This window comes from Antechinus flavipes, chromosome 2 (assembly GCF_016432865.1).
Source record: "Antechinus flavipes isolate AdamAnt ecotype Samford, QLD, Australia chromosome 2, AdamAnt_v2, whole genome shotgun sequence".
Lineage (NCBI taxonomy): Eukaryota > Metazoa > Chordata > Mammalia > Dasyuromorphia > Dasyuridae > Antechinus > Antechinus flavipes.
The window spans coordinates 576361661-576384212 of record NC_067399.1 but is presented as its reverse complement, the minus strand read 5'-3'; the positions used below and the strand labels follow the sequence as shown (position 1 = coordinate 576384212).

The 22552-nt window shown below is 34.6% G+C and overlaps 1 protein-coding gene across 1 annotated transcript in view; it reads left to right on the top strand.

Moving 5' to 3' along the window:
* ADAMTSL3 (ADAMTS like 3) overlaps positions 1 to 22552 on the top strand; it is a 553515-nt gene that overhangs the window by 7192 nt on the left and 523771 nt on the right. The window lies entirely within an intron of this gene.

The following is a 22552-nucleotide window of genomic DNA, read 5'->3' as shown; positions in this document are numbered from 1 at the left end:
GAAATATACACACACATACAACCCTATATATATTGGATAGTGGTAGATTTAATGGGATAGAGGGATAGATTTAATGACCTCTTAAGGACCTTTTTCCCTCTCCTTCCCTAATTCCATAATTAGAGGGCAGAGGATTAGTAAAGTGTCTAATTAATCTGTTGTTGTAATCCAGGTATGAGCTAATGTTGACTGGTTGATCCGAAATAGGAATTCAGAAGAGATAATATGTGCATATATATATATGTATATTCATATATGTATACATGTATATATATGTAAATGTGTATTTATAGAGAAAGGTTGGAGAGTTATGCATAGAAATCACTGAAGTCATGAAAGCTGTTAGGATCACCAAGCGAAAGAGTTAAGAATAAGAAGAAAAGAGAACCTGAGAACAGAGCCATAGAGTACATACATACTTAGTGAGTAGGCAAAGAATGATGATCCACAATCTAAAAAATAATTATACAGTAAAGAACATGGTTTCTGTAAATGCAGAAGAGAATATATTGGAGATATGAGAGACACAATGTGAGTACAGAGTAGAAGAGATCATTTTCAAATGGGAGGAGGAAAGGCAAGGAACATAGGTTGGGAAAACTTTACTGTGGAACCAGACTTAAAAGTAGAATTTCAAAAAGGAGAAATTAAATTCAGTTCAACAGACATTCATTACTTTTACTCTGTGGAAGGAAAAATGTATGATGAAATGAATAGAGAAACTTTATGTGTGCAGTTTTTTCTCTTAAAGAGTTTACAATCCAGTGATAATGAGGAGGACATGCTAGTTATAAGCAACAGTGTGAGAAAAGGCATGAAACTGGGAATGTATTAGATGTGTATTAGGGACAATAAGTAGTACACTTTGGCCAGAACAAAACATTACAACTTTGAATGTTAGCAGAAGATGAGTCTGGAAAGGTAAGGAGGTTGCAGGTTGTATGGGGACTTTAAATACCAGCTTATAAAGTTGGGGCTTTATTTTGGTGGTACTGGGGAATATTTGTAGAGTTTTGAGATGAAGAGTGCCAGGAATAGATTTGTGTGTTAGGGAGATGAACTTGGCTGTTCTAAGAAGTATAATTTAAGGGGAGGATGAGTTAGAGATGAGAGATTGCATTATTAAAAAATGCATATTTAAAATAACTCTAAACATTATAAAATACTTGTCAAAATAAACCCAGGAAAGATATGAAAAAATTATTTTAAAAAACCACTTTTTTTCCAAATAAAATCAGACTTAAATAATTGGAGATATATTAATTGTTCATGGGTAGACAGGACCAATGTCACACAAATGACAATTTTACTTAAATTAATTTATATAATCAATACCATTCCAATTAAATTATCAAAACATTATTTTACAGAGTTAAAAATAATAACAGAATTCATTTGGAAGAACAAAAGGTAAAAAATATCAAAGGAAGAGTGAAAAAAATTGTAAGGGAAGGAGGCTTAGCAGTACTATATAAAGCAGTAATTAGCAAAACTATCTGGCACTAGCAAAAAAAAAAATAGAAAGGTAAATCAGTGGAACAGAGTAGATATACAATTTATTACGATAAATGACTATAGTAACTTTATGTTTGGAAAGTATAAAGATTTACAATTTGGGGATAAGAATTATTTGGTGAAAATTGTTGGGAAAGCTGGAAAGCAATCTGGTAAAAATTAGTTGTAGACAATCATATTATAACCATTTACCAAGATAAGGTCAAAATAGATACATGACCTAGATATAAAGAGATATTACAAGAAAATCTGAAGAGCTTGGAGCATATTATCTATCAGAATTAAGGGGTAAGTGAACAATTTATGAATAAACAAGAGATAACATGAAGTATAAAACAGATAATTCCGATTATATTGAATTAAAAAGAGTTTATACAAACAAAACAAATGTAGACAAGGTCATAAGGAAAGCCAAAAACTGGGGGAAATTTTATAGATAATTTCTTAGATGAGGGTATCTTACCTCAGATTTATAAAAAAAATTTTGTCAAGTCTATAAGAATATGACTTTCTCCAGTTGATAAATGCCAATGATATGAGCAGCCACTTTTGAAGGAATCAAAACAATTTATATTCATATGAAAACGTGCTCTAACTCATTATTGATTATATTATTTTACACCTACCAAACTGACTAAAATTTTTGAAGGGGAACCAATAATGTTGGAAGGAATGTGAAAAATTGGGGCACTGGTTCATTGTTGGTAGAATTGTGAACTGATCTTGAATTGTGCCCAAAGAGTTATTAACCTGCCTATATCCTTTGCCCCATCAATACCATTATTAGTCTGTTTCCAAAGATGATTAGGAAAAAAAGGAAAAGAACATATTTGTTCTAAAATATTTATAGCAGCTCTCTTTGTGCTGGCAAAGAACTGGAAACTGCTGCAATGCTTATCATTTGGGGAATGGCTAGACAAGTTGTGGTATATGATTGTGATTAAATACTGTGCTTTTAAAGAGTGATAAGCTCAATGATCTTAGAAAAACATGGATAAACTTTCATGAAATGATGAAGTGCAAAATGAGCAGAACCAGGAGAATGTTGTGTATAGTAATAGCAGAGTTATTTTAAGAACAACTTTGAGTGACTAAATCATTTTGATTCTTAAAAATACCTAAATTAACTACAAAAGACTTATGGAGGAAGATGCTGTCTGCATCTATAGAAAGAACTAATAAATAGAATTAATTGTGTGTATATAGATATACATATATATATATACACACACACACAGATATATGTGTATATACATACATAAATGTGTATGTGCATATATATACATACATATATATATGTATATACATGGTATTTATGTCTAGTGCTAGCCATTTCTAGGAAGGAGAGAGGAAGAAAAAAAGAAAGTTTCATTATAACATATATTTAAAAAGAATAGCAAGTTGTACCTAATAGATTTGTAGATTCATATGGAGAGAGAGAGAGAGAGAGAGAGAGAGAGAGAGAGAGAGAGAGAGAGAGAGAGAGAGAATGATTGAATGTATATTACTGAGGTGGATAAAAAATGGAATTGCTCCCCACCCTGCTAGAAATCTTTCCTTTTTAAGTAATAGATTTGCAGATTCATGTGCAATTTCTCTTTTAATTATACTATTATGGAAATGCTTGTTTTATTCCATAAATTAATAATAAAATTAATTTCAAAAAAGAAAGAAAGGTCTAAATGCCTTGGAGAAGCTGGTGTGAGGGCAGCCTCCAGTGTTAGAGATCAACTTGGTAAAGCTTCAGCACTTATCAGTAGATTACTGTTGATTGTGGAAACACCAAAGATTTTTGCTTGACACTGTGACCATCTTGATAAAAGCATTGTTTTGGGAACATTTATCTGATGTCAGCATGATAAAAAGGACAGTTAACTGAACTTGGAGGCGGGGAAGTGGTAGACTTGAATCTTGTCTGAGGCAAGTGTGTTACTCTGGGCAAGTCATTTAATCTTCTGTACTTCAGTTTCCCCATCAGTAAAATGAGAGGGATAGATTTGATGGCCCCTTAAAGCTCTATCTTCCTCTACCTCCATAATACTATGATTAGAGGGCAGAGGACTTAGGAAAGTAAGGGATCTAATTGACATGTTGCAGTAATCCAGGTAGGAGCTAATGTTGTCCAGTTCAGAAGAAGAAAAATAGGTGTATAAAATACTATTACAGCAATACTTAAAATGTTATTCTGGTGGCTGCATGGGAGAATGAAGTAGACACACACTGGGGAATGCTGTTGTCACTTTTATGCACACTTCTTGGGAAAGCAGAGAGAAAACATAGTGTGTTTGGTTCTCATAGAATGGAATCTGGTATTGGCATTATGCCCTACTCTCCACATATGAATTGGTCTTGTTCTCTTTATGGGATGTTTCTATTTTTTAATACAGACAGGTTGAAGTAATCAGCTAGTCATTGTGAGGCAGTCCCTGAAATTTTTATAGTATACCACATTTGAAGCCCTCAAAACTCGACCTTTAATTTTTTTTTATTCCCATGCTATATAAAGCCCTATTGTCTTGACCTTCACTATATGGGAGGCCTGTGTGCTTCCTTTATTGAATTTTTTGGATGGTTTTAAATGAATCAAATTATCTGTAATGTAATTGGATTAAAGTATTTTTGCATTCGTCAAATCATTACATCTTCTGTTTAGCTGGTTGAGGAGATAAAACATGGATAGCATTTATACTTACAATATTGTAAGTTGCCTAATTTTCTGTTGCATAAAATTTAATTGAGTTCAGTAATTTTTTGAGAGCATGTATGTTAGGCAATGTTATAGATGATGGAGATATAAATATAAAATCAATAAATAGTCTTTCCTCTCAAGAAATTTGTATCATACTGGGATGTATGTATGTAGAGAGGCAATACAAAGAGGAACGGAGGAAGAGAAGCCTACAGTAAGAAGAGGCTGTACTTTGGGGGAAATGAGTGATTTTACACAAGGGTTTTTCAGATGCCTGGACCTCTTACTGAATGGCATTTGGAAATAGTATTGTAAGGCAGTGGTATGTCCCTTAGGAAGAATGTATTCATTTTGTTCAGAGAGAATAACACAGGAAGGAAGAACCCTGAAGTATGGAATACATTAAGAAAAGCAAGCTATTATTTAGTATATTTTTTTTTTTGCATTGGGAAAATTCTCTCCAATTGTTTCTAAAAATTGGATGTTTCTATAACCTGACAGCGTTTGATTCTAATTCTCAAAAGATTTCATTATCAAATTTCAGTTTGAATTTGAAATCAGATAAATAAGAGAAAGGATGGGCTTTTGTGTCAGGGAGCATCTTGGAATTGTTGAAAGTACTGTACCATTTCCTAAATGCAATCTATCCTATACCTCTTTTGTTCAATATGTGGCCCCACTTATTGTCCAGCTAACAGTAGCTGTTCACAACACACACACACACACATATACACATACATATACATATACATACACACATATATACATACATAGCAGTTGGTAGTATGGTAGATAGAATGCTTGACAGAAGGTCAGGAAGACTTGAGCTTAAATCCTGCCTATCACTTATTAACTGTGTGATCCTGTACAAGTCACTTAATCTTTCTCAATTTCCTCATCTGTAAAATGAGTATAATAGTAGTAAATCCCTCTTGGGATTATTGTGAGACTAAGATGAAATAAAAATTGTAAAAGATTTGCAAACCTTAAAACCCTATATAATTACTAGCTATTATTTTTATTGCTATTTATATACTGATTGATGAATTCAATGAACTGTTCATCCAGCCCCATGTTTTGACCAATAGATGTTTCTCTGTCATTTATTTTTTTCTTTTGTGGCTTATTAAACTGAGCTCTTTTTGAGTGGTCATGGTTCTCATTGAGAAGGTTCTGTAGTATTCTAGATCTTGATATAATTAACACATCAGCCACAACCTGAAGCATCTGGAGAATATAACCATCTTCAGGGATTCTCTCTTCCCTTTGGATTTAATGCAGGGCATTCTTTGGCTAGCATCCATCACCCTATTTTATGCTTCAATTGATAAAGATAAACAGAGGATCCTTGAACAAATCTCATGTCTTTAGAACAATTATTTTCTTTAATGCCAGGGCAGCAGAGAAAGGCTAGATGGGCATAAACAGGCAGCAGCACAACATCAGTGATGACAACTTGCACACAAGAAGTGGCATCTGGAATCTCATCCAGGAAATGTATGATCAGAAAAGTAGGGGGGCTCTTTATGTAGTGAGGGGTAACAGGCTTTCTGAGTATTAAACTGATACCCACACAATGTTAAGAAGACTTAAGGGAATATCCCCAATTCTCTGGTTAGACCTAAGAAGGAGTTATAAGGGCAGATAATATATGTACCTTGATGGAGAGAATACCTTTATTAGTTGCAATCGCATAACCATGTAGCTTGTGAAATTGAAGGCCATAAATATTGTTTTAGTGATTCCTCTATTTCTAAGCTTCACAGAATATCAGTTACCTTCAGTTGGATGAGAAATTAGATTTGACTAATTAATAGTTTTGGCCTTTGCTCCTATTCATTTTGGTACGGAGAAGCTTAATAGATAGAAGCTACATTTGGAGTTAGGAAGACTAGAAGTGAATTCCTGCCTCTGACATGTACTAACTGAGTATGAACAAGTCATTTACTGTCTCTGCCCTAAATACTCCTTACGACTGCAAGTTATAGAGGAGTTGTCTCTATATCAGCAGAGGGATTTCCCCGCACTGTTGAAATTCTAGGTTGGATTTAAAAATGAAGCAAAACTGATTAATTGATATAGCACTTTGTAAACTTTAGAGCACTGTATAAACTATGAGCTATTATTATTAGCACTGCATTCATGAAGTGGTTATACATATCCAAATGAAATAATTAGTATAGCAACTGATATTATGGTAAGATATTACCATTCCTGTCCAAATCAATTTCTCCTATTTTTTTTTTGTCCACTACAGGTATCATCATTCTTCTTATTAAAAACTCAACATGTCAGGGTTATCTTATGCTCTTCCTGTCTCCAGCTTCTCTTCCAGTCATACAAATTCTAAATGCTAGCAATTTTACCTCCAACCTACTCTTGGATTCCATCCCCTTGTTTTCTTTCTTTATTACTACCATCATCTTATACTTGAATTATTATTCCATTAACTTATTAAGAATTTTTCTCACTTCTAATCTCTAGTCTGCTCTATATATTGCTGCCAGATTCATCTTCCCAAAGTTCTGCTCGGATCATGCCATTTTCCTCTTTAAGAACTTTACTCTCTCCATTGCCTATAAAATTAAATCCATGCTACTTATTGTTTATTTGTTTTCTTCTTTATCCTCTGGTCTTCCTCTGCATGTTCATCCAAGTCTTCTACCATGCTCCTATACTACTATATAATTCAGACAAACTGCATTACTCACTATTCTCTAAGCATGTCTCAGTATTGTCTTCTTCCTCCTGTCACCCCCCGCTATCTTGTTCAAGACAATTTCTGTGCCAGAAAAGATCTCCTCTGACTTCTGCTTATCAAAACCTGTAACAATTCTTCTGTATGGCCAGTTTAAATATTTTTGATCATCCTAATCAAGAGGCAGTGTAGTCCAGTGGAATGAGTGTTAACTCTGAAACCATGGGTTTAGATTTTATTCCATAGTTACTATTTTTCTTATAAATGAATATTTATATCTTTTATTTTTTTCATTACCTTCATTTCAGAATGGATCCTTCCACTTTCTCCTATCCAGCAAGTTATCTCTAGTAACTCTAGTATCTCAAAAAGAAAGATCCAAAAGCAATTTAGTCAAGCTAGCCAATTTCCCAGTCCAGCTTGAAAATAAATACAATGTTCTCCATATTTATTCTTTTGTATGGTACAATAATATATAGTTAGGTATATCTACATCTATATGCCTGTTGTATTCATACACTTTAGTTTGCTTAGCTATTCCCTAATTGATAAGAATCTAATTTGATAACAGTTCTTAGATACCATATAAGTATTATTTTTATGAATAGTTTGGTGTGGGCTTTATTTTCCATTTTTGATTTCCTTGAGGTATACACTAATAGTGACTGACATTTCTGGGTCAAATGAATCACTTTTTAAAAAGCTTAATTCCAAGTTGCTTTTCAGAATGATTGCACCAATTTATAACTCTGTCCAAAATATTAATATGGCTAGTTTTCCATAATCCTTCCAAAACTGATTTCCCATCTTTTGAATACTTACCCTGTTTTCTGGGTGTAAAATGATAATCCAGTGTTGTTTTGATTTACATTTATTATATGATGATTTGGAATGATCTTTCATGTGGTTGGTAATAGTTTGCACTTATTCTTTTGACAACTGTTTATTACCTTTAACTAGTTTTTCCATTAAAGAATGGCTCTTTGGTTATATATATATATTTTAGTTTGTTTCCTGTATCTCTTGTATAGCAGACCCTTATTATAAATATTTATTGAAGAGATTTTTTTCCCATTGGGTACCTTTTCTAATTATTGTGGTGATACTGAGTGCTAGTGATACAAAAGCTTTTCCATTTCAAGAAATCGAAAATTCCTATTTTAGATTTTGTTAGATTTTGAATAGGCTTCACTATCTTTAGCCATAAAATCAAATGATCTAGTTTTCTTCTGTTATTTCTTAAAATTAAAATTGGTATGATCTGTAATATTCATATTGTGTATTTATTTGGAGCTCATAGAATGTATAAGATAAAATGTTGGTCTAAAAACCCCATTTCTGCCAAAAATACTTCCCAGTTTTCCCAGCAGAATTCTTCTCAAATATAAAGTTCATTCCCAAATATTTGTCTTCTAATGGATTATTGAGTTGCTACATTTCTGATTCTTTCTTATTTGGTTTGTTCCATTGACCTCTTTTCTAATTTTAAAAAAATGAGATCTAAATAGTTCTGATGATGATTTTTGCTTTTTTAGTACACTATGAAGTCTGGTATAATTTATTCTTTTCTAAAAAATGAAATACAGTAAGTCAGTGGGGCCTTCTGTTTTGAATTCTTTTCATAATACATTTTGCAATTTTGCTTCTAGATTGAATAAATAAACACAGGTTTTGAGAAGGAAAATATGAGCAATAATTTGTTCTTTAAGCAGTTTGACAGTGGTAATTGACAACATATATTTATTGAGGTTGCTCAGCACGGACTCATACCAGAGACCAATTGCATAAAATAATTTGTGAAGAACATTGCTTCATGTTTCCATGTTATTTATGTTATTTAACATTTTTAGGAAAAGTAAACAATCACAATTGTATTCTTTGAAATGTGGTTTCCAGGAAAGGCTAACTTGTAATGCTCTGAATTTCATTAAGAATTATATTCAACAGTGCCCACTTTAATTTTGTCTTGGCATGAAAAAATGACAAGCAATCATAAGTCATGTATACAAATGTTGTGGGCAGCTATGTGGCACAGTGATTAATAAGTCAAGAAGATCTGAGTTCAAATCCAGCCTCAGATACTTACCAGCTGCAGGACCCTGGACAAGTCACTCAGCTCTCTTTACCTCAGTTTCTTCATCTGCAAAATGAACTGGAGAAGGAAGTGGCAAACTTTTCCAAGAAAGTCCCAAATGAGTCATGTAGAGTCAGAGAAAAGTGAAAAATGATCAAATGGCAAATATATATGTTGGAGATGCTTTGAGCCTGGGACTTCAGTCTTGGTTTTCACACTGAGTGGTTGTATAATGGGACAGGTCATTGTACCTTTCTAAGCCTGAGTTTTTTTCTTTGCAAAATAGGGATAGTAAAAATCTTGTCATTTTCAGAGGTTGTTATGAAGAAAAGCTTTTTTAAATCTTATAATACATATTAATGTGAGTTTCCATTTTAATTCCTTTTTATTTGTAGTTCTTTTTTCTCATTGTCATTTTAGTTGAAGTAATAGTAATTGGAATAATTTACAGGAGTTATTTTCTCATTGTCACTTTTATATGTATCAGTGATATATCAGTATGATGAAATTATGGTGGATTATTTTTCAGATCATCCAACATTTATGTTTCCAAGTCTGTAAGGGGGAAGTTGGGTTGATTCCTTAGGTAGGGCAGTAATAAGGTAAGACAGACTTTAGACTCTATTTAAAAACAAAAATGACATCATTCTTTGAGGAGTAAGGGAAGGGAGGTTGACGCCAGGCTTATTAAGGTGTTAGGTCAAACTCTAAGCTCTGACTTTGGTTATTACCCCCAATGGGGTGGATGTGGGTAATGCTCTAGGAGAGTCCCAAGTAAGAATAAAAAATACCCTCTCTAAACTTACCTTTGTTCTTGGGAGCCACCGTTGTTATGCTGCCAGAGAAAACACACAACTAAAGTGTCTTAAGAATCATAATGATTTCTAAGTATTGGAAAAGGAGGTATTTGTTAGATAATAAACAGTAGGTCTGTGTTTGATATGATATGGACCTTAAAAATATGTAACCAAGCTTCTTTTCCAATAAAATGATATGTAGATGACATAGAATGAGTTTGAATAGTCAATCTTTCTTGGTTGATTACATATTATTTTCTTTCTAATATTTTAAAGCAGTTAGGTGATGCACCTAATCAGTACACAAAGCACTGGGACCTGAAAGACCCAACTTCAGATCTTGCCTCAGACACTTACTAGCTCTTCTAGGATAAGTATTTAACTTCTGTCTTTTCTGTTCCCAGGATTATTGTTGAAATAAAGTAAGATACTATTTGTAAAGTACTTTGCAAATTTTAAAGCACTGTATTAATGCTAATTTTTATTTGTTAGTTGTTGCCTATAGTGTGACCAGACTAACCTGTTTGCTATTCTATCTGCATAATTTTCCATCTCCCATCTCAGTGTTTTTCTTGTACTTTTCCCTCAATTGAAATGCTCTCCTTATTCATTTTTCCTTTATAGTCCATAATTCATTCAGCTCAATTTAGCATCTTCAGTTTGAACAGGAATTGCTCCTCACTCCATATTTACTGTTAGTAACCTTCCCTTTTGGGCTGCTTCCCAGACTTCCACTGGAGCTGGTAGATTGGGATTCTAGAAGATTGTTCATTATTTCTTCTTTCATATCCTTTATTGAGGAAATCCCAAGGGATCGGTGTTTCTCATAGTATTTCAGGAGCAGCTATCTTGTGTGTACCTCAGTACTATAACAAGTAGCTTTTTATAAAGAAATTTTGCTGAGAATGTATTGCTGAGAATGAGAACCTCCTAAAGTGGATGTTTTTAGAGATGCAAAATCTATGGGAAGAGTGAACTCAAGTTTAAAATACATAGAAAATCAGTCACACATGTAGACAACGCGTAGATCCAGGGTTACAGCTTAATTTTTAGTCTTAAAAATATTGTTCTTTTTGTTTCTTTTTTTCCCATCTCAGGATTCCTACCCTGTTTGTTTCTAATGTGATGTTACAGGTGAATGGATTGTTCCTATGCCCAGATGGGTTAGCTCCTTGATGCATGTGCTTGTTCTGGCTAATGGATCAGTCTACTGCTGGGCTGGGTTAAGTAGGTGACTCCTTAGGGCTAGCTCTTCACTGAATTCAGCTCCTGCTGCTCTTTGCTCTAGTTGTTTCTGCCACCAAATCTGGTTGATTAGAGGAGCTCCAGTGACTCTTCCAATCTTTCAAAGCTCACTAGATTGCAACTTGCTCAACTCTATCCCCAAATACTCATTAACAAACTATAAGAAAAGAATAAACATAGAAGAGATAAAATAAATAGAGACACTATGCATGCATGAATCCTTTAGTGGCTAGGTAGGAAACATGATAGATTTTTCTCTCCTTCACCCAGTGGCTCATCCTAATTCTTCGTAATGGAAAACCATTAAGAGACCAAGAGAGAGTTCCTTTGCTTAAAACTTTTCTGATTGCCACTACAGTGATAGTGCCTCAGTCACTTATTGCAAGCCAGAAGACTTAGCAGGCCTCCACATGTTGGAATGCAATTAAATAGAGAGCATTCCATGTGCCCTGCATAACCTACCTAGAAGGGTAAAACATATGTGCTCAGTGGTCTGGGATCTTACTGGTCATTCCCTTTCCTTATATTTATATACCTTGTACTTATCAATGAACTCATTATGTCCCCTAGTAAAAGTTAAGTTCCAAAAGTGATTTAGTCTCACTGTATATGTGTATTCCCAGTACCTTATACATGGCAGGTTCTTAATAAAAGTATTGTATGTTGATTGATTACAAAAAAACTTCCACTTCGTTGGAAGGCTGAAGAAAACTCTGTAGAAAGTAATGATGATAGTGGCTGAAATGTAGTAAGCATGAATATTGTACTTTCATTCAGAGAATCTGGGTTTTGAGACTGAGATCTGTTCCTGGCTTTGTGACTCTCCTGGACAAGTCACTTTTCTCTGAGCCTGAATTTCTTATTCTGTATTAAATAAGGGGTTCCCTTCCAGTTTTGTATTTATGGCAGGCTATAAAAGTGACTTGGTTGGACTTTTTTAATTTTTGGAGATGTTCGGTAATGACCTTCTGTTGTGGAAACCTTAGTTGAGTGGGGAAAAAAATGGTTAAGTCTTGTCATCTTGCTATTACATAGAGATGGGAATGGTACTTCAAGCACCTGTGATAATGGCTGGCATGTGGTGAGTATATTGACTAAATTTTTGTTGAATTGAATTGAACAGAAAAGATAAAATCATTAAATATGTAAAGAAACTGGTTTAGTAAACCAAATACTGGCCACAGTTAACCATACTTTAATAATTCTTAAGAAGGTAAGGCCTCAAATTGTTGATATTATGAGATAGTTCCTTTTTTCTTTTTCCTGACTTGGAAGGGAAGTTGGTATCCTGAGGCATAGATGGCTGACCTTCAGAATCACACCACCGGAGTGATCCCACTAGCTGTTAACTGTGTGGTAAAGATGGACTCATTTCTGAAGTATGCTTCAGGAATGAAAATTGAGCTCTCATCTTTAGTCTCTTAATAAGGTATCAGGAGAAAAGGAAAATCGCTGGGGCCAGGAGATACTTGAACTCCCAGGAAAGTAAGTTCATATGTCTTTATTTTGTGAACTCACTCTCAGATTTGGGAGTCATAAATTGAAGATACAATATAGTCTGTTCAGATATTTTTCACCTATCTACCAACTACTAGAGGGAAAAAGAGAAGGGAATAAGCATTTTGTGGCACTCACTAGTGCCAGATATTATGCTAAGTACTTTTACAAATGTTATCTCAGTTGATTTTTACAACTGTGGTAGGTGCCCTTATTATTTCCATTTTTATAGTTGAGGACACTAAGTTTCTGCAAGAGATGATTGTCATTGAAGAGTGAGTTATGATTATAGATTAGTTTATTTATACCCCAAGTATGTTCCCAGAATTTCCAGCTTGTCTGAAATTAATTTTAGTTTCTGAAGCATTTTATGTGAATATTAGTATGGTACAAAAAAGACTAGGGGAAATTAAAATGTTTCTGGAGTCCAGAGCACTGAACGAAGCAAGCTGATTTAGTGTTAGGTGTACAGGGTGCAGTGCCTGACTCCCAGGGCAGATGAATTCGAAAAGAATTTTTGAATCCAGGGGATTATACCGATTTGAAGTGCCTTCATATTCCATACAGCAGTTCTCCATACTCATCTTCCAGAGCCTTAAGGGGAAGAAAAGGAGGATAAGGACTCAAAGCTGTTTTGAAGTTTTGATCTTCAAAACTTGTTGTATTTTAGAAAACCAGACAAGTAACAAATATGGAAGATACCAAATTAATGGGAAATTGTGTTTGGGAAAATACTGTGGGAAACATAAGAGGGATGATTCAAGATGCCAGATCAGTTGGAAGCAGCTATTTTAAAACTGTATGTTAACAAAAGTCAAATCTGTAGATTCTCTTCCAAATATGTAGGTCACCTAGTGTCTCCAAAGGGAGATAAACACTGAATAATTGAGATGCTTAGCACATGACCACATCCAAAGTATTATAATGGACTCAGAGTTTCCCCAGGGATTAGGAGATATACTGGAGGTTTGCTAAGAGTTTTGCTCCTATCACCGAATCCCTAAATGAACTTACTTGTGGATACCAAGTTGGAAGGAGACAAGAGAGAAAAAGAGAATAGGAAACCAAAGCTCAAACAATGACAGGTGAGGAATTCTGATGCCTTGGAACCAATTGGAGACTGCTGGACTCAGAAGCATGGTCAGCTTTCAAAGGCTCACTGTCTAATTCACATTTTTAGCAGTGTTGATTTTTGCAGACCCAAATAAGTGCTTTGTGTTTACTTAGATACAAGTGTAAAGGAGTTGGGATTTACATGATTTGTGCCAAGCTGCTTACCTTAAAGCCTATCAGGAGTTTAGGAGTTCTGTTATCCCCTCCACAACTTGGATTGTTCAGCCCAGGGAAATGTAGATTTGGAATAGAGAGTTTGAATACTAAATACATGTCACTCAATACACATAAATTTTATACAAGGAAAGTTATAGCTCCCTAATGCTTATTGCAGTATGTACTTCTATCTCTACTATCCCTTATAACCAACTCCATAAAGTATAGGCACATAGTCTTAGCATTATTGTGGATTCTTCATTTTTTTCTTTGAGGGTAGGACAGAGAAGGTAGATCTTTGCTTTGCATATCTTCCTTCTTGCTTTCATAGATAGAAAAGCAGAGAATCTGAGAGCTGAATGGGATGTTAGTAGCTATATACTTCAATCCATAATTTAAAAGGCTTCCCACTATACCTGACAAGTAGTCATTTAGCTACTACCAGAAGGCCTCCAATGAGGAGGAATCTATCTCCCCAGCCAGCCCATTTCCCTCTTGGGCAATTTAAATGATATTTTTCCTGGCATCAAGCCTCAATTTTTATCTTTTTTGTAACTTCTACCATTTGCTCCCAGTTTTGCCATTTAGAGCCAAACAGGATGAATGTCCTATCTTTTGCATATGACAGCTCTTTAAATATTTGAACACAGCTATAACATCAACCTTCTGAGTTATTATATAGCTTTATAAATTATATATTATATTCCATTAACATGTTATAACACCTTATATTTGTTTTAAGGTGTTTAAAGTACTTGACAAACAACTCTTATTTTAACTTCAGAACAATCCTGGGAAGTTAGGTACTTTATTTTCCCCATTTTACAGATGAGAAAACTAAGGCAGATTGAGGTTAAATGACCTGCCCAGAGTTACATAGCTTGTATGTATCTGATGCCAAATTTGAACTCAGATCTTTTGAACTCTAGGTTTAGTATTCTATACATCAGTTTTCTCTTCATGAGGCATAATATTAAAAGTTCCTTCAATCAGTCATATGACATGAACCCAAACTCTTCACTGTACTGTGGGGTGCTCTATAATTTTTCAATGTTCTTAAACTGTGGTACCCAAAACAAAGTGCAGTATTTTAGTTGGAATCTGAATAGCGCAGAGTATGTCTTCATTCTTGGAAATTGTGCTTTTCCACATTATCTAAGGTTGTATTAGGTTAGCGTCTTTGATTCACAGTGATGGCTTGTTCTGAATTCTCAGCTCACTAAAACCTCCAGGTTTTTTTAATGTAAACTTTTATCTATGCCTTCCCTATTCTGTGCTTGTGAAATTGTTTCATTTTTAACCTAAGGAAGGACTTTTTACACGTATCACTCATTTATCTGACATTTTGGCTTTTGAGACTGACTAAACTTGTCTTGTGGCCATGGGAACCATCCTTTGGTAAACTAGAATTCTGTAATGTTTTTTCCGAGTATCTTTGGAAAACTAAAACTCTTTACTTTGATCTCAACAATTTGATGCTGTTGACCTAATTTTTGCTTTTGAATGATATTCATGGCATAATAAGACAATGGGAATGAGTCCCAGCAAAATCAATCTCATATGATTAATGTGTAGAGTTTTGTAAAGTTGTGTGCTGGATGGCGAGAAAACCATAAATGTCTTTTATTTAATGCCAAGAGCCAAACGTTAAATGCATCTTTGGTCTAGTGGGATTAAGCCGAAAAATTAGAGAGCAATTAACTTAGGGGGAAATATAATTTTGTATAGTGAGTAGATCTTAAAACTCCAGAAAATTTTAAACCATAAAAAAGGAGGAAAAATACTCAACATTTTGTGAGAAGATAGGAAAAGAGAAATTGAACTTTAAAAACAATGGGTAATATATGCATTATTTTCATTCAGTGCTCTTAGCAGAATTAAAATTAAAGAATATGAAAATGTAACATGTATAGCTTGATTTGTTCCTCAAATGGTCATTAGCTCTATTTATGTATGTGGGAGCCTGAAAAAGAAACTATTAAGATTCTGGGAACAAAAGCTTTTTTTCAGAGTATTTGTCCTCTGACTCTTCAACATCTAATCATGACTCTCATACCATACCTTCTCCTCAATCTGTTAATATTTCACAATAATGTTTTCCCTGGTTTCTGGTTGTTGTTGTTTTGTCAGTATTTTTGTAATCTATTTCATATATATATTATTGGGGTGAGTGGAGTGAGAGAAATAAATGTCTGATCTGTAATCAAAGAACTTACAAATTAGCTAGGGAGAAAAAATTTACATGTAGGTAACAACCAGATAATCCAGATGGTACATTGTAAAGTGTTAAAATATAGCCTAGGGGTTAAACTCCCAAACCTCTTTGGAATGGAAAACAAGGTTACTAGACTGTATTTATTACATCCCTCAGGGCTTTGTAAGTAGTCCTGGAATTTTGGGGTATGGCTTTCTGTTGCTTTATATTGCACAAGCTTCAAATGATGTCTTTTTTTGTCATGATTGATTATTATCAGTTGACTTAGATTTAATTGGCTTTTAGAAAGAAATATTTGCTAAGGTAGTCTAATAAAAATATTCTACCTTAATTCTGTGATTTCTCTCCTAAAAGTATATCCAGTGTCCAAGGGAAAATAGGATCAAGCTTAGAGAAGGCATGTGACAAAAGGATCTATAAATTCCTCAAGATGTCCACTCAGGGATAGTACAGTTTCCTGTTGGCCTTTTCATAGAACTGTGAATTTGTGTCTAGTTTCTGCTTAGCTCACAATGCAACTAAATGATCCAAGGATGTTCCTAGGATGGTACTGGGAAGATGGGAAGTCCAACAGACCATCAAAGTTCATAAGGTACTTCTTTTAGTTATGGGATGAGAAAAGGGGAAAACAAGACCAAAAATAAGTCCCAGAACCCTGTTTCTTCCCCTAGTTGATTCCTTTTCAGGATTTGATCTAGAATGTTTTCTCCTTTCTATTTATTTGAATCTTTGAGGCCTAAAATAATCCAGTATTTTACAGATGATTCACAGGCAGTTTCCTCAATGCCATTCTTCCTGTCATTGTCACCCCATTTCATCCAAGGATTCTTCCTATTTAATTAAGTCTTTGATTCAATAGAAGTGTTTAAGCCTTGTTCAGTCCTCCAGTTTGACTGATTCATTCAAAATGCTTTCTCACTGACTAAATATATTAAGGTTAATTGGGTGAAGATGATTTAAATGACATTCTTACAAAAATATAATCCAGAGCTAAAGTATAAAAAATAAATATTACAGTAATCTATGAAAGGTTAGTTATTAAGGGAAAAGAAATTTATTGGGGAAAGCTTCATGAAGCAGGTAAAAGTCATGGGGCAGATAGCAAGGACAGAAGTGTCATTCTCAAAAACTGTTAGCAATAAAGACAATATCTATAAAGGGCAACATAATCAATGAGATAGAGGAGATTTATACATCTTTTAAGATAAATGTCAGGAAGTCAGCAAAATTGAAAGCCATAATCATTTTCCCCTCAGGAATCAAGAGAAGTTGTAATAAAGAATATATATAACAATTCATGTTATACAACTGTTTCTCTAATATTGAAGGTACATATAGAAGGGTGGATACAGAGAGTAAGATATTGAAGTAAGGATGAGAACTATATCTTTTATGAAATAAGAAGCTAGATCATTGATAGAAAGTGAGGGATGAGGATAGCAGTGGTATGTTGGGGGAGAAGTAGATTTGGTGTTTTAAGAGCAAAAATTATGTGGAGGGATCCCTTCATGTAATGTACTTGGATATTAATGGGAAATGAAAAAATAGAATTATTGAGCAGGGGGATATGGAGATAGGATAGATTGGAATTAATATAATAGCATAAATTAACAATATGTTCTTTATCATTTTCTGATAGTGATTAGTAACCAAAGAACCAAAATGTAAAGACTAGTTAAGAGGGAGATAATATAGGGTTAATTATTGAGGGAGGGACCCAACGGAAGTTCAAGGCTTGCCAGAGAGCCAGAGGTGCCAGTGAAGTCTAGTTTTGATAGCCAAAGGGGTACTCATGGCCTGAATGAAGTGAGAAAATTTGTGTGATCAGATATCTGGGGTGCAGGTTCAGTGGGTTGCTGGAGAGATGCCAGGTAGGAAGTTGGGGCTAGAGAGAGGGAACTCAGCTTTTCAGATCTTAAAAGCAGAATAGGGTCTTTTAACAAGAGGTGCAGGGTGATATTACCTTTTGAAGATGGAATTAGTTGTTAGTCTTAGTTAAAGAGGACAGAAAAAGTTTTTTTTAAAACATGTTAAAAGTATATTTTAAATCCAATATATGTATACACATTTATGCAATTATCTTTCCGCACAAGAAAAATCAGATCAAAAAGGAAAAATTGAAAAGAAAAAAAGCGCAAGCAAACAACAAAAAGAGTGAAAATGCTATGTTGTGATCGACACTCAGTCTCCACAGACCTCTCTCTGGGTGCAAATGGCTCTCTTCACAAGATCATTGGAAATGGTTTTTTCATCTCATTGTTGGAAAGAGTTACATCCATGTTGTTGCCACGTCTGCTCATTTCATTCAACATCAGGTCATGTAAGTCTCTCTAGGTCTCTTTGAAATCATCCTGCTGATCATTTCTTATAGAACAATAATATTCTATAATATTCATATACCATGACTTATTTAGCCATTCTCCAATTGATGGGCATCCACTCAGTTTCCAGGCTCTTGCCACTACAAAAAGGGCTGTTACAAACATTTCTGCACATGTAGGTCCCTTTTCCTCCTTTAAGATCTCTTTGGGTTATAAGCTCAGTAGAAACACTGCTTCATCAAAGAGTATGCATGATTTGATAGCCCTTTGGGTATAGATTCAAATTGGTCTCCAGAATGATAGGATCTATTCGCAACTCCACTCAATTTTCCCATATCCCCTCCAACATTTATTGTTATCTTTTCCTGTCGTCTTAGCCATTCTGAGAGATATGAGTACAGGAAAGTTAATAAAGTCATTTCACCTCTATCTTTTCTTTAATTTTTTTAATTGATAAAATTATTTTAATTCTATCTTGATTTGTTAATCTATCCCTGTCATCATGTCTTCTAGTTAATTCATACTTTGTAACAGAATAAATGTAAAGAAAAAAAAATAATTCAGCAAACCTACCACAAAAACCAGTCTGATAGTATATACAGTGTTCTAATCATAGTTTTCCATCTTTGTAAAGAGGGAAAGGGAGTGAATTTTCTTATCTCTTTGAGAACCAAACTTTGTCATTATAATTAAATATTTCTGGGCTTTTGTTCCTTCTATTTAAACTGTTCTAGTCATTAATTATATCATTTTCTAGATGCCTGCTCCTTTGCTTGTTTCTCTTCATATCCATCATTTCTTATTGTACAGCAATGTTCCATCATTTTCATGTGCCTTCTCTTTTTTTAATGGCAAGCTCTCAAGTACATAGAATAATTCTTATTATTGCCTTCTTGCCTCCATGAAGTTATTGATAAAAGAGATGCATATGCAAACTCTATGACTTGTTTACTTTATTTTCCACAATTAAAACTTTGTGTGATTTTAGTGATAGTGACTGAATCTACTATTGGGAATGATCTGTTGAGGAAAGTCCTTCGACTTGAATAGGATCATACAGTTAGTTTGTCTCAGAAGTGGGACTTAATTAGTTAGCTATGGAGGTCTTTGAGTCTTTAATACCAGTTCCTTAGTCAACACACTTCACTACTTTTTGAAATTTTTTGATGTTATAAATTGCAAAGTGTAAATGAATTTGCTGCTTTGTAATTTGAATTATAAAGTGTAAATAAATATGCTGATAAAGGACCAATTCTTGATTATCCTGACTATTGTTGAAGTGGAAGTCCAGGATACAACTTGTGGGAAAAGCAGCTAAGATGGTTTTGTCAGTCATAGGAAATAGGAAATACTGTATTAAACACAGAGAAAGAAAACTTGACTAGGTCCTGGCAGATCTTCTAAGTACTCCTCCCATCAAAGTTCTTGGAGAACAAACAGTAACAACACTGTCAAACAAAAGCTTTCCTTTTTGGAATTCAAACCTGCCCTGGTGATAGAGCATTGAAGAGAGCAAGAAGACAGTAACATTGTGTTTGCTCTCCTGCCTCATAGCCAGAACTGGCCTGCCTCCAAGGGCATTCAGGCTTCTACTTGGCAGCCTGGAGGATGACCTGCACTTTTTATACTGCTAGAGGAGTGAGTCAGGAGGGAGGGAGCAGGAGTGGTTTCTCACCCCTTGGAAACTCTGCCTCGAATCATGGCTTCATGGGAATTTGCCTGACTTGTTTTGTGGAGGTCTTTGGATGCTAACTCTGTTCTCTACTCCAGACTATGGCTATCTTCCTAGTGCATAGTTCTAGCTGGAAACAAGCACCCAATAAATACTTAGTGAATTTCATGGAAAAACTTCCATTGTTAGATTGAGGAGTGTCAGTGTATGGAAGAGTGCCCATGAGGAAAGGCTAATGAAGGTGGGGCTACTTAATCTTCAGAAAAGAATGCTAAGGTGGAGACTCACGATTGTTTTCTCACATGATAGAAGTTATACTTTAATTTTGTTGATTGAAAAAAAAAATACATTTAACAAACAGGGTACCCTCTACTGGTTCTAAATGCTCTGTGGGCCATGATCCTCTCTAAGCTATAACTCAGAGCCCCCACCAATATGTTTACTCTTAATAGTCAGCCAGAGGACACAAAGTTCACAACAAAGGCATTTAATGAAATAGTATAATAGAAAATTTCCCCCTATAATCTGATTAAATATACTCAGTGATAAGTGAGCCTGTATAGAAATCACAGGTCCATGTTGGTGAACACTTGTGGCTAGACTACTGACAAGAAGACATAGAGGGAACATTTTGTGTGTGGGGGGAGAGAGGGGAGAGGGAGTACACACACACTTCTATGAAAATTCCAATGTCTTTTATTAGTATGATCAATCTGCTTTCCCAAGGACCTGCTTCCTACCAGGAGTTGCATAACTGTAATCTTCAGGATCACCTAATATTTAACCCAGCTTCCACTAAGAATGCTGTGGGGTATAAGCCTGGCCACTAAAGCTCATTTAAAAAAAAAAAAATTCCTACTATGTCGTAGGGATAACTTTTATCTGAGGTAGTATCTTCAGAGTTACTTGTTACTATGTCCTCCTTCTACTGGAAGGGTTGTGATTATAATCATCATTTACATACAGAAGAGGCTCAAATTATTCTGTTAACTCTCTTAAGTACGATCTATGAAGTTCTCTCAAGCTCTCCAGTCAGCATTCTTAGCCAGTAGCTAAGAAATTCTTTTCACATCTCTTCAGGCAGCCTCTTTAGCCAGAACCTAAAAAGTTCTTTGACTAAATTAAGCTATTAACAGGGGAAAGCAGAGACCTTCTTCCCTCCCTTTCTCATGTATTCTTTTTTTTTTCCTTTCCAATTTCATGGAGGTTATCATTGTGGATTTGGGGAAATATTGGATTTAGAAGCAGAAGTTCTGAGTTTGAATCCTGGCATTGTTACTTACTAGTTATGTGAGTTTTTTCTCTTATTTTATAAAATGAGGATAATAGTATTTGCATAATTTATCTTACAGAGCTGTTGTGAGGTAATTTCTTTGGATTCGTTCAAGTGTTCTAGAAATGTGAATTATTATATTTTTCTCCTCTATTCTTTCTTTCTTTCTTCTTTCAAGTCTTTCTGGACATTTGTTAATCTGTTTGTGGTCATTGAAAGTAGAATGTGTGATGAAAGAATTAGTGCCTACCAGGAATAATTAAAGTACAGGGGAAAATCTAGTTTTCTATTTATTAATTTTTTCAGGAAGATGCAGTAAAACTGTGCAGTAAATATTGCTTTGTCCTCCAGCTTATGGTAATCATTTAATTTTACCATGACTATGAGATGGCATCATGTGATATTTCTGCAGCTGTTAGTTTTCTTCTAGTGAAGTTGTGTTTATTTTTCATATAAAAATTTAAATGATAATTTGTCTACTTATAACTCTTGCAAAATTTGAAAGGAGCCCCATTTTCTTTAGGCCAGTTTTTATTGAGTGTCACTGAAGAGCATTTTCTCAGGTGTGTCAAACTGTCTTTCTTGGTAAGAATATCTCAGAAATGTTGTGGAGGAAACTATTCTAACCAGTCCTTAGGCTATTTTTTATGAAGGCTCAAAGCATGATAAACATGGACATTTATTTGGAAAGCAGTTGGTAAGGTTTTTTTTTTTTCTTTTTCTTTTTCTGCCATGAATGAAAGTTGAAGCACTATATCAATGTTCTTCCATTGAGCATTAGGAAAATATTGAGTCTGGTGTCATTAAGAAAAGAAACTTTAAAAGCATTTGCCATATGATCAGACATTATTCTAGGTGCTATGGATATAGACAAAAAAAAATCACAATTTCTGCCACAGGGAGTTATATTCTATTGGAGGATAGAACATGTGCACTGAAAATTAAAATATACAGGAGGGAGCTCCTGGAATATTTGAGGATAAAGAACAAATGCATTAGTGGCTGGTAGTGGGATATGGGAAATCTTTATAGGGGAGGTGGGCAGATCCTAAGATAAGGAATATGAAAGGCAGAGGCAAGGGGGAAATACATTCTAGATCTAGGAATCTGGTTTATGACAGTGCATAAAGATGTCAGACAATATGAAGTTCATTTGAAGTTCCATAATGAGTTATTGATCCAGTCATGCTGGAAGATAGAGTGCAAGAGAGAGAATAATGCTGAATAAGATCGTATAGAGAATTTGGTGTCAAATTACAGCCAAGACTTAAAATTGTATCCATGACA